The sequence below is a fragment of the Cryptomeria japonica genome, chromosome 5, assembly GCF_030272615.1.
Source record: "Cryptomeria japonica chromosome 5, Sugi_1.0, whole genome shotgun sequence".
Taxonomy (NCBI): domain Eukaryota; kingdom Viridiplantae; phylum Streptophyta; class Pinopsida; order Cupressales; family Cupressaceae; genus Cryptomeria; species Cryptomeria japonica.
In genome coordinates, this window is record NC_081409.1 from 467,069,903 (window position 1) to 467,084,276 (window position 14,374).

Consider the following 14,374-nt stretch of genomic DNA (forward strand, 5'->3'; position numbering starts at 1 on the left):
TACCAAAAACACATGTGGACCTCTAAACAGTCTATTATTCAAACATTGATCCAAAATATGGACAATCACTCCAAAATTTGCAAAATGTATCAACAAACTGGTTAAAAGCTAGGTGCTCTTGCACCAGTTTGGCATCTTGTTTGACAACAAGACAATCTACCACAAGATCTAGATTGAGACCATGCATATCAACACAAGACCATAAGAAATTGATAGGTCATGTTTAAATAATTTGAGTGAAGACTTGGATATGATCCTCAGATAGGGAGGCATCCACATGAGTTATGCATGGATGTTCTATGGTGCCTAGGTTGACTTCTTATTTTTCATCTATAAGAATGGGATATCTTACACGATGCTACATGTCTATGAAGGGAAGAGGGGAATTCTCTTTTTCTAGCACCTTAGAAAGATTTTCACTAGAAGATACACCCTTTCACCATTAGACTCTTGATTTTTTAATTTCGTTTCAATTTTAACACTATATTTGGGATTGGGTCATAGTATGGCACACATTTAGTCACACCCAAGAATTTGAAGAGCATTGCATCACTTTGGAATGTGTCAAGGTGTGCAATAGTTTTATCTCAATTGATGAGGTCAGGATGGAAAAGTGGGAGGTCAATTAGAAGAATGGATGTGCTGAAAGGGCTGAAAGCGTTGAATGTGGAGGAGTTATCTATATTGTTGTAAACTTTTTTAACAACCTCCTCAAGTATATATTTGATGTCAAAGAAACTTCTCTCATCATTTCAAGAATTGCCTACCAAAGTTGAGGCTTCATTTGAGGGACATCTAAAGTCAAGCCCTTGATGATTAACATCAGGAATTGGATCCAAAGGTCTTCTAATTCTTTTTTCTTCGTGTCCTATTCCCCCACCTTGGTAATCCCATTGTTTGGTAGCCAATTTATGGGATGTTGGATATTTCCTTTTGAAGCAATAAGGTGTGCATCCTTATCTTTCGGATGATCTTTATAGATCCACTAATTAATATCTCCTTCAATAACCTCGTGATTAAACTCTTCATGGGATTTGAATGTGGTAGGGCCAAAATCTCTAACAGTAGGTTCCTTCTTTTTATACTCTTTGGTGGGTTTTCCATAGGCATGAGGATCTAACGACAACATGCCCACTATAAAGGTTCCTTGTAGAGAATACTCTCCACAACCAACATCATTGATCTTGAGTTGGGAGAAGGGCGATGAGATGAAGGTTTTATCTTTGGTGGCAGTGAGTATATGATTGGGGTCAAAATATTAGGATGATGGAGTTGTGTGAGGTTTTTCGTTATTAATCCTAGGACAATGATATGAGTAAGGTGATGAGGCCTCAAGAGAATGATAGTTTTCAAATGGTTGCGAGTCACCATGTATAGTGATTTCACAACCTTTATATGAGAATTTTAGGCATTGATGGAAAGTGGAAGGGGAAAATTGCATGGCATGAATCTATGGGCAACCAAGGAGGATGTTTAATGGAAGGTCGAGATCAATGACATAGCATAATGTGTTTTGCATTATAGGGCCCACTTGGATAGGAAGATTTATCAGGCCAACTGAACTCCTTTAAAAATTGTCATATGCCTTGGTTGTAATATTTTGACTATGCATATTTGCAACAATATACCCCACTTGAGTGACAAATTTTAAAGTACAAATATTTAAGGCAGAACCATCATCAATTAGAACTTGCTTTACTTTGCACTTCTTTATAATGACTTCATTGTTAAGTGGGTGGACATGATTAGAATTAGGAATCATAGCATATGATTGGATAAAACTGAGATGATACGTGGAGTAAAAATGTGCTACCAAGGCTTGGAATTGGATAGGATCAATATTGCTTGGGACACGAGCTTCTTACAAAGTGCGGGTGAGGATATCATGATGGACAAGTGATGAATTGAGAAAATCCAAGATGGAAATTTGTGTGGGAGTCTTCCCTAAATGCTTTAAGATGTTATATTGCATGGATACTTGAGCTTGAGGAGGGGTAGGAGTTGCAGAACCAAGAATTTCCATACGAGCTCTTCTAGTAGTTACTGTTGACATTTTTGTGTCAATCTTAGCCATGCAAATAACCGACCTAGGATATCTTTAATGGCAAAAACCCTCCTGTATTTTTGCCTAGGTCTTAAACCCTAAACTCTTGAGGCATATTGCCTTAGTCATTCTGGCCTGACGTTCTTTTCTTCTATTGACCTTCTCAATCAGTCATTTCACTTAAATGCCATTAGCTGGAGCCCTCTCAAACATCCTGGAACTGGGTTTGTTTCACTCGCTACTAGCAAGGTTGTCTGCTCCTCTTTTTGTTTTATTTTTTTGTGCCTTATGTCCAGTCGCATCCCCACGATGTCCTAGGGACATAATTTATGTGCATGTTCTCAAGGGTGATTTTAAGGTTGACTTATGCTTTATTATTTCTTGAAACTCGCTGGAGTCTCCTTTTTAGTCTTAGCGAGTTCCCAAGCTTTTGAGATTCCATTTGGGGTTGCACCTTGATGAAGGGGACAACTTGGGACTCTTTGAAACCTTTCAAATCATTTCACTGAGCTCTGAGTTGTGTTTTCCTTCATGTGAAGTATCAATAGTTTGTTACTCGAGTAATCGGTGAACTATTTCTTTTCTCTTGCCGAGTCTTGAGTTCTTTTGAAAGGCAGAGAGTTTGGTGCACTTGCGGCTCACTCAAGTATTTTATTTTCCTTGGTGAGTGTCTGAGAAGGACGATCAACAAGGCAGTTAGAAGAGTTACTTAGAACTCATCAAGAGGATTTTTCTTGTCTCAACGAGTGTCTAGGAAGACTGATCAACAAGAGAGAGGAGTTACCTGGAACTCATCGAGAGGCTTTTTCTTGTCTCAATAAGTTTCTGAGAGGATAATTGGCAGGGGGTTTCTTTTACCTATGGAGTTGTGAAAGCAACTTAGGGAAAACGATGGTCCCCTTATCTGATCTCAGACATACATTTTGCATGCAGATGTAGATCAACGATATTGTTTTACTTGCCTGTTATGAAGATTTGTCTGATACATCTCAATTGTCCATTTTTCATGTGATAGCATGATATAAGGGTTCACATTTAAAGTTCATCTAAAAGCTTGATTTCAAATAGGTGCCCAGGGTAGTTGTCGACTTGATGGTCAAAATTCTTCTCTGACATCATCGATAGACCAAATATGATCTGATTCTGTTCCAACCACTTCCAACCTATGCAGGGCAATATCCATTACTCTGTCACAACTTTGGAAACGCTTCTTGATGCTGCCCATGCCCATTTATTGCTCACAATTGATGTGCTAGTCTGTTAGAGCCTATTCTGATGCCATCTAAGTGCAAAACGTTGGGGATTTACGGGTTTCATGCCCTCCTCAACTGCAACAATGATTTTTTCCTATCCTAATGATCTACTCCAACACACAACATCAAGTCTTCCATTTGATCTATATCTTCTATTCATGTTGTAACCTAACCCTAGTCAGTTAGGGTTTCTAAGTCCAATGCTCAATCAGAGTTATGTCTGAGCTATAAAAGCAAATTTGTAACATATTTTTAGGGTTCTTCTCCATTCAATTCTCATATAGAATTCATGTTTTTCTATATCTGTAATTTTTCCTTGCCTTTCATTAATAAGGCTACTTACTTTACCTTACCTCTTTAAAATATCCTATGTAAGATTTCTCTGCCTCTGTATTTGAATGCTTTTCCTTGTTTCTAGATTGTTTGATTTTGTTAATTTAACTCAAAGGTGTTGTTACATTGTGAATTCTCTTTCCTTTTAACACCTTATGAATTGTAACCTTCCTATGAATCTTTAGGAGACTGGTCAAGTTAGAGATTTGTGTATGCTTTGAGTAGTTTCTATTGATGCTCTGTGCAGTCATAGATAGGGGAAGACCAATTCTAATATTGGTGCATCACCTCTTTCATTTCTTATCATTCTTTCTCCATTTTCCTTTATAGGTGGTTAGAAAAAAAGTTAAGGAGTAAGTTTAATAGGTGTTGGGTTGGTTCAACACTGCACCTTGACTAGAAAGGAAGTTAGCCTTCTTCAAAGACTCAACCTCACTTGTCAAGTCCCACACTTGAAGGTTGTTTCCATGTTTCACAAGGTTGTTGGGTATTAGTGTTCAATAAGGGTGCAAATTTTTGTGATAACAGTTACTGCACATTGATTAATTTACCACTCTAACATGAATCATGTTAACATGATATTTGAAATAGGTAATGCAACCAATCATGCTACCATAATCAAACGAGACCACATTGTAATTGATGTTATTAGTTTTATGATTGACTAGAATTGGACGTACTAGCTTCTCCTTGATGTTTAGGAAGAGAATTCTTATACATTCCCAGATGTGTGTTTGGTGATTTTTTGGTGGTGGAGTCAGCATCAATATTGCCGTAATCGATAAGGTCTTGAACCAAATGTTTAAGTTTCATGCCCTTGTTTGTATTATGACCTTTAATACAATGATAGGCACAATACTCAATTTCCTTGTATTAGTTGGGCTTGGGTTTAGATTCCTCAAATGGTTGTGTTTGTGGATATATGACCATGTTGTGTTTCTCTATTCATATAAAGATAGCATCTACTGGTTCTCCCAAGGGTGTAAATTGATGTCTTGGGTTGTTTGACCCATTTTTCTTGGTGGAGCTTGAGAAACTGTGATAGCATTGGTCTAATTTGTTTGAGCATATTGTGTTTTTGTTGAGGGTTTTGATATATTTGTGTTGGTGGATTAACATGCACTTGTGTTGAAGGATTGGTATACACTTGTTGTGGGGGATTGATGTACATTTGCAGAGGTGGTGGCTTGGAAGTCATAATCATTTGGACAATTTTAAAGTCAGTTACTCCATCTCTCACAATATTTCTATTTTTGTTCCAATACTATTTCTTGTCATTTTTTGGTTTGTCTAACCTGTCTTTGTAAAGTTTGATAACCCCATCATCAATTGAGGCTTTTTCAACCGATGGTCCCTTGGAAATGGTGTCATGGAAAATACTTGTACAATTTAATTAGACATGCTATGCAAGATTTGGATGAAGATTATTAATTAAAATGCGAACTAATTGAGAATCAAGAACTTTGGATGGGAGATGACCAACAAGGGCTCTCCATCTCTGGATATAGTCAAGAAGATTTTCTTGTCCCTTTTGTTTATCTTGACAAAGATCAAGAATGGAGATATCATTTTCAACATTGTAAAGATAATGTGTAATAAACTTCTCTAAGAAAGAATGGAGATATCATTTTCGACATTGTAAAGATAATGTGTAATAAACTTCTCTAAGAAGTCTACAAATGTAGTGACTAAACCAAATGGTAATTTTAAAAATCATTCTAGAGTAGGTCCGTTGAGACTCTTAGGAAATGATTGCAATAAGTAGCTGTCACAATATGCTACTTCCTGGAAAGCCATGCAAATTTCTTTAATATGATGTCATGGGTCACCTTTTCTCTTATATTTATCAAATTTTGGAGTTTCAAAATGTTTAGAGATTGTCATTGCAATTATTGACTTATCAAAAGGATAAGGGAAAATATCTTCAAATTCAAAAACCCAATCACAGTTATTTTCATGTAGATTCTCGAGAGCCGCCTTCATATCTTCGCATTCGATAGTGATTGGAAATGGAGGTGTTTGCATCCTTGATATGGTAGGATCTAGTGATGGCATGGCAGATTGATAATGTGGGGGTGTTAGGTAAAAATCTTGATGGAAATGGATGTAGTTGGGTTGTTGTTGTGGATGTTGGTAACCTACTATGTTTTGATAGATGGGAGGTTGTTGATGAATGGGTGTGTGTTGTTGGATGACCAGAGGTTATTGGTAGATAGATGAACCTTGTTGGTATTGTGGGAGCTGCAAGTATCTGGAAACATTCTATTATTGAGTGATATATTATTACTGATATTTTGGATTTAGAGGTGAATTTGTTTTATGAGTATGACTATGAAGATAACTACCCCCGACATGTGTAAGATGATAAGTGTTTCTTTTCTGATTGTAAGATGGGTGACTTGGGTTTGTTGGCCATTTGGTGGAATTGATTATGTGTTGCATTAATGTTTTGTCATTGATGTCAACACTAGTTGTTTGGATGCTTTACTAGCACCCTTCTGGTCCCGATAGGTGAAGTGGTTTTTGGTTAACTTGGATCCGACATGATTCGACAAACTTAAGTATAATCTGGTAATGGAATTGGTTTGCTCATGATACTTACCCTCATATTTTGTCAGCTGGTTTTGGTCTGGAGATTGGATAGTATCATGCTTTCTTAGAAGATTGGTTTCTGGTTCTAGCGAGGGTTTCACCAGCAGATCTTTTAGTGGAGATCTTTGATGAATTGCATAAGTGGTGTTGGTGCAGCCTTTGATGTAGTTTCAGGATGCTATTGGTGATCATGTTCGAGACTTGGCAGATGGAGATCATTGCTAAAGCGTGTGGACCTATACTTGGTCCTGGTTGATCTAGATTATGGACCGACTTTAATGTAACATGTGGATAGGACCTATTGATGTATTTCTAGGATGTCTCATGTTTTGATATTACTTGTTTTGTCTAAAGCCGACATTGTTTGTAATTATGTAATCAGTTTATTATCTGGTGATCGACCTGATTGTTTATGGTCGAGGGCTTATATATTTAGATATAAGATCTCATTGTAGATCATCATGGTTAATGCAAGAGGTCATGGTCAAGGATTGTAATGTGTGAATAAATGTAATATCATTCAGGTAGAAGAGTTGGTTGATCATTGGAGATCGAATTGGGTTTATGTAAGAGGATTTAGTCCTCAAGTATTGAGCTTAACTAAAACTGTACTCAGGCATAGGAGATGCTATCTTTTGCAGTTCAACACTTCTTCGGATTGTAGTCTAGATTCATATGTAGTCAATGAGACTCCTTTTGTGATGAGTAGTGTGCTCTAGGCTGTTGGCCTTCCTGCAAGTGCAAGTCCCATCATTGTAATTCACATACTTACTGCAAAAGTATTATCTGACCGTGGGTAGGCTTCCCACCATGGTTTTTCCCTTTACCGGGTTTTCTACATACAAATCTTGGTGTTGTGTGGATGGCTTTTATTCAATGATTATTGTTTATGCTTAATTGATTAACTGCTATTTCGGTATTATTGTTATGGGTTCCGGTATTAAAGTTTTAATTGTTGAATGTTCCTGTAATCTATGACAACTTATTCACCCCCCCTCTCAGTTGTCTTCTGGTTATCTGAATTGTCTAACATGGTTAACATGACTTGGTTGTTGATAAGTGTTTCTTGCAATGTAGGAAGAAGTGACACTTGCAAGTAACTGACATGTTGAAATACGGTGGGCTGCACAATCACTTGTGGTTAATATTGTGGTGCAACAGTGGTATAGGAGCACCCAAAGACACAAATGAAGTCTAAAAGAGCTTAATATCACCCATGAGGTGAAAATGATCATCTATAATAGGTTGATAGTTTTGTGAGTCAATAAGACCCAATTGATGTAAGGTATTGTCATAGTTGCATTTTATAAGCCACCATGGATAAATGACCATGTGGGTCAGTAGGAGTCTAGGCATGAGTCAGGCAAATAAATATTGATCATAGAAACATTAGACCAATCCTTGGAATAGGTCAAATACACCTCGGAGTCGCCAAATTTGAAAAGTGCAAGTTGACAACTTTTGTTGTCATTGCAAAATGTTGTAAAAAGGGATAATTAATCCTCCAACGGTTCCAAAGTTTGAAAAGTGGTTGTAAACCATTAGGGAGGCTATATTATGCCCACTTGGATCGATTCTAGGTTGTTGTTGGCGTAGTTGTTTAAGTTGATGAAAATTGATGATGTTTTGGAGTTTGGAGCAATACAATATACTTGGAGTTTTATGAAATTCTGTATTTTTACTATTCATTTCTTATCAGTATAGATTGGTGGATGTCTAAAACCAATTGGATGAGTTAGGGAAGTCTCTTAAATTTAATTTGAATCAAGTTTGAGGTTTTTTAACAACCGGGTTGCAGGGATCCATCCAAATCTAACCAGAGTGGTCACAAACCCTACCAACACCTAGGGTTTCACTGTAAAGATGCCCTTAATCTAACATTTTCACCGAAGGACCAAACAATCTGTGGGAAAGTTTTAGAAGGGCAACTGTATCATAAGATTTTGGTGTTGGTTTTCAGGGAGGCTCCAAGCTCAAAGAGATTGAATTGACCCTAGACCGACATCTTTATGTGACTGCCTGAACTGTAGAAGTGGAAATCACTTGCAGAAGATAAAGGAGATGGGATCAAGTCTCAAAACCTTGGATTTGGTGGTTTGACATCTTACCCCACCTTTCATAAGTTTTGGTTTATTCAGGGGACTAATACAAGGGGTACTTGCTTTGTAAATTAGGTCTAATTGGCTTAATTAGGCTTGGAAGGACAGTAAGGGTACAAAAATTTCAACTTGTGGTTAGAGTCTAAGCCTTTGGGGAATTGTGTAACTAGATAAAGGGTATCTAAATCTACCTTTAGTTTGTCTTTTCCTTTGGAATTATGTTAAGTTGTGTTTGGAAAACTCAACTAGTAGGGATACTAGACAATTGGACAGTTGTGAGACAAGTATTCCCTAACACATCTGATAGGTAGACCTTAAAGGTGTTTTGTGTTGGTTGGACCACCAATAGACAAAATCCAATAGGTTTCTATCCCACCAGTAGCGGAAGATACTAAACTAGTTCACACAAGGGTAGTGTGTTTTCATCATACCGGTCCCAGAGGATACTAAACCGGTATGGATCCGGTCACACAAATTGTTGTGTGAGTTGAGTATTTGGTAGGTGTGTTGTTCACACATTGAACAAAAAAAAAGAACTTGTTTTTGACATAGTAGTTGTGGGTGAGAGAAGGTTTTCACCTAGTTGTTGCCTGACTGCATCAAATAATAGATTGTGGCATAGACTACGTAGGTGGTGGGACGGATGATGTCGGTGCGACAACACTCGTGTCCCCAATCATGGTTTGTGTGATAGGTGGTGGTGGATAGCCAAGAATTCTAGTGGTCATATCTTGTAGTTTCGTAGAACACAAGCCCATAAGTTGCATGAATGGATTACAAAATGGTATGGTGTGAACCACATTAGTAATCATCTGTGTCTGAGTCATCATGGACACTTAGGTGACAAGTTGTGTGGATGGGGCAGCTATTTTCATATTGTGGACAAGTCCCCTTGATGGTGGAGGTGGTGGGAATCCTAAGGAATTTGCATAAAATGGTTGGTAGTGTCGTCCCAAAGTGCAAAAAGGTGGTAGTGTCACTAATGAAAATTGGTTGACTTGTTACAATGGTAACACCAATAACTGGGCTTGTTGTTCAAATGGAAATTATGATGTTGGAAGAGGTGTTTGCGATGATGTGTGTTGAGGTGTTATTTGTTGAGGTGGTTCATGTGGATTAGCACTAGTAGTCATAAGCTCAACTAAAGGTGCTATAGTCATGCCTTGAGCAACCATGTTTTCAATGATAATATCCTTGTGGATTTCAATAATATCCTCTACTATTTGAGCATTGTTTGGGTCTTTGAGGAAGTCGTTTATAAGATCAACTTGTAAATCCATTGTATGGCTGGTTTACCATGTTCTTGTCAAGAGGGACTTGATTGAGTGGGTCAAAATTTAAGGGAATATTTCTTGACATATTGGGTGCAACACTCGAGTCGAGATTTTGTAGAGGGTCAAGAAATAATGTTTGAACTTGTGGAGGTGGTTGTTCTATTGCATGTCTAGACTTTGATCGAGTTATGATGGACATGAACTGTGAAGTGAAGATGTATGATAATGGAAATCAAGGCTAATGCCAATTAGGATCAAATTGATATTGGATTTGATTGATTTGATGAAAGGTTGATGTGATGAAAGGACTGAGTTGATAAAAAAGGACTGATTGGGTAACCTAGTACTTGAATTGTGAGATTGAGAAGCCTAATTGATGATGTGATGAAATGGTTCCTCAAGAGGATGCACTCAAGCAACAAGGTAGATTGATGCAAGCCGAACCTCTGGCTCAAGGTAATAAGGCTATAATATTGTGAAAACTAACTCTAGACATGATGTATTTAGAGAGTAAGTGATGATAGTTGCTAAGATGTAGGCTATGTAACAAATTTGTGATATGAGACCAAGAGTGAATGAAGGATTCATTTATTTTTTGTTTTTTTGGTTTGATTTTTTGATTAGATTAGATGATTGGTTTGACGTTTGGATTTGAGGTATGACTAATTGGATTGAAGTTGATGTTCAAATTTGGATGTTTGATGTTTGGATTGATTGATGTTTGAATTGATTGAACCTTGACCTATGAGGAAGGTGATGACAACGTGACTTTGAGGACAATGACAACGAACTAGTATCATGATTATGATGATGCAAGTTTGGATTATGATGACATGAGTGGTGACTATGATAAGAGTAGGATAATGACTACAAAGGTGGAAATTGGGGTTTGGATGGATGATTAATTGACATAATGGACAAGATTCCTGCTTGGACATACATACATACATACATACATACATACATGTATATATACATATATATACATGTATATAGATATATGTATATATATACATATATATACATGTATATATATACATACATATATACATACATACATACATACATACATATATACATATATGCATACATGTATATATATATATATATGTATATATATGTATATATATGTATATGTATATGTATATGTACATATATATATGATATATATATGTACATATACATATACATATACATATACATATACATATACATATACATATACATATACATATACACATACATATACATATACACACACACACACACACATATATGTATATATATCATAATTAATTATTTTAATAATTTCAATAATGGCAGGAAGTGAACTTTTAGAGGGAAGCGAATTTTTGGCATGTCTTTGTTAATTGTTTGTCCCCTAATTATTTTGTAAGGCGGTGTGATTATCCCATTGAGGGCTCCTCTAGAGCCAGTCAACCAACATGTATCCCTCTGTTGAATTTTTGTCCTATTTGATATGTTTTGATGTGTTCAATTTTTGATTTGTTATCCTTGGACATAATCTCATGCAATGGTGGAGGATAAATATCACTTTGTCCTAGTTATTGTTGGTGTGGTGTTTTTCAACTATGTTAAGAGTTATTTCCCATAGTCTATGACTCATATCGTATAAATTTTAGAATTATGGGCATTTGAGGCTTTCTTGATAATGTTATTATATTGTCAATCCTACCTCAGGTTACTCACTTTTTATTTCCAACTGCTACACAATAGAAGTGTTTAAGATGTTAATTTAAGACAAAACAATAATTTTGTCTTAAACACATATTTTTATGTTTAACATATATTTTTTAATAGTTAATTGTCTCAAATTAAGACAAACAAAAAACACTTTTTGTAAAATAAGATTTTTTTCCCTCTCTTTTCTTCTCCCTCAACTCATCTGTCTTCTTTAATCCCATGATGATAGTAACATCATATTTGGCATGTAGTTATCAACGGCGAGAAGGATTAGCATGGGTAGGGTATTTCCAGTGGATGGCATCGGTGTAGCTACAATTTCCATCTCCACCCTTCATGCCAAGAAAATTCTCTAACTTTAGTTTTGCAGGGGTTTAGAGATCTTGGGAAAAAGTTTATATGATAAGCAAGGGTTTACAAGCATGAGCATAAGAAGAATTTTCTGCTGCGAAAATCTCCCATTCTTTTGGTCATCAGTTTGAGATTATCACCATTGGCATGTGAGTTTTGCATAGCCGGGCAACTGGAGGTTTCCATTTGTTTGTTGTATGTGGGTAATGAGAATAAATTGGGCATAGTTGGGAGTATTTTCCTTACCCAACAACAATCTCCTCATTGACATGATTACTCTAGAAGCATTTGGTGTGATAAATAAGGTTAATCGAGTGAGCTATACCTGTAAATAAAGTGCATATTATGAGAAATTTGGTGAGGATGGTTACAACTTTGAAGTCAATACAGATATTGCTCCATCATTTCCTACCACAGAATGTGGTTAACAACAATCTCTTGATTTTATTTGATTTTATTATGAAATTATATGAGAATTTTTTTGCATATTGTGGGTGTCAATAGTGCAATGATACCTTGTTGTATTTCTATAATCCCACCATAGGTATTACTTATGAGATATGTGACTAAGTTTTACCTTATGGGAAAAGTAGTCTTCGTCTAGATGGAGACAAATCAAAATATTATTATCTCATCAATGCTAAAAGGCACAATTTTGTCCTTAGTCGCCACTTCTAAAAGCTAACGGTATTTTAATGATGAAGGGTAAGATATTGTATATCATAATTGTTCATCAAATATTAATAAATAGACTATCACTATTAAGAGAGTAGTAATCAAGTTTGGTACCTCTAAGCTTGGTAGTGTGAACATTGAGGCTTGATAGGATCTATTGAGTCTTGCAATTCAATTATGTTTATACATTAAGTGAGGAGTCATAAATCTGAAATATTAACTAAATGTGCAAGAAACCTATTATTACATGTTGTAGGGGGAGACTTGTGAGTTTATACCTTACAAGGTGAAAATGAATTAACTACTTTAACAAGTGGGGTATTCATAAGTAGAACTTTTTAAGTTAGTGACCTTAAGACATAGGTTCAATGTTAACATAATTGAACCACTTGAAGTATAATTGAATGAATCATAAATTGAATCTTCATGGTTCAAGTTACAGACGGTATCAAGGGGCTACTATATATATATAATCAAAATGGGAACACACATTTCTATAGGAAATGATAGAACTTGCTTCCTACTTAGAGGTTTTACAAATAACCATCTCCTATGTAAGAAGGACTTTTGAAAATTAACTTATGATAGTACTATTCTGTTGCATTGATTATCCATGGCAGGTTTTGAACCAATAGGGAGGATTTATTATTATGAGTTACAAAGAGTTGTTGTGAAGAGTTCCTAGCTAGCTTGACATCAACTGAAATGTTATTTAGGAGTTCTAATGTCATTATTCTAGAAATAATAATAATGCCCAATAACTATACTCATCTTCCCTAGGCTTGGTACCAATGTGGATTAAAATTCAATAAACTATGAGGTTTAGATACTTATAAATATTGAGAAGGTACGAAGGTGTATGTGAAAATGTGGCTACTAGGAAATTATATTGTACTAGCAATAGGCATAATAAATTCCTTCAATGTCATTTAATCCACCCTACTCAATGGAATAATATGAAATGCTATATAATTCTAGAATGGTATTTGGGTAATGGGGAAAAAAGATCTTGATGACTACTAGATATGGACTAACCCCACAAGTATAACAACCTTTATATTGAATCTATTACGGAAATGTCAAGTTGAAGTGCTTTCCTAGGTGCTCGTGAAATGAGGTAAAGTCTTGTTGTGTAATAAGGTTAGTCTCTATGATGATAAGACAAGGAATAATAATAATGGGTGAAGTTGATCAAAGACTGCCATATCCTTAAAGAAGGTGCTATAGTATTGGTTACAAAATTGTGAGATAGTTATGGTTTTCTAGTTACTAATGAGTGTAATGCATTTAGAGGAAACTTTCACCAAACCTTTGATAATGGGAAATTGTGTGTAGACATTCTTTGACCTTTGGAAATGCCACGATTGCTGCAATAATATCTCATTCTTTCTCTAGTACTCTTTCATGCATCAAAACTATCTCCTTCATTGCTATGAACTGTCTCTTCTAGATGGAGCATATCTTAACATGAGGGTATGTGCACAAAGATGGTGGTCAGAAAAGTGGACACCACCCAAAAAAAACATGCAAAAACAAGCATCGCGTATGCGGTTTAAAATTTGAATTCACTACGTACGCACTTAGGTTTGTTGTTCCCGAGCCTAGAGAAGGTGGCACGTATGCACTACTTTTAGGGAAAGTAGCGTGTACATGCTACCTATAGGAAAATGATAGTGTATGCACTACTTATAGGAAAATGAGTGCATACCCGCTAATAATCCCAAGAGAACCGTGTACGCAGTGCCTGACAATTTTTTTTTATAAAAAAAACTGGGTCTTATTTTCTTGTGGATAGCACGTTTTTACTTTGTTTTTTCTTCATTTTGTCTCCTAAACCGCGAATGGGGTACTATATTTCTCCTCAAGACTATGGATCAAGGTTAGTTTTTGTTTATTTTTGTCTTTCTTTCCCGTTTGTTCAATTTTTTTACATTTTGAATTTAATTTCATTAATTTTGATTAGGTTTTTTAATTTTTTGTTTCAAAAACCAGATTCTTCTAATCCACAATAAGAACAACCAAATGCACCTCCTAAAAAACCCACAAGAT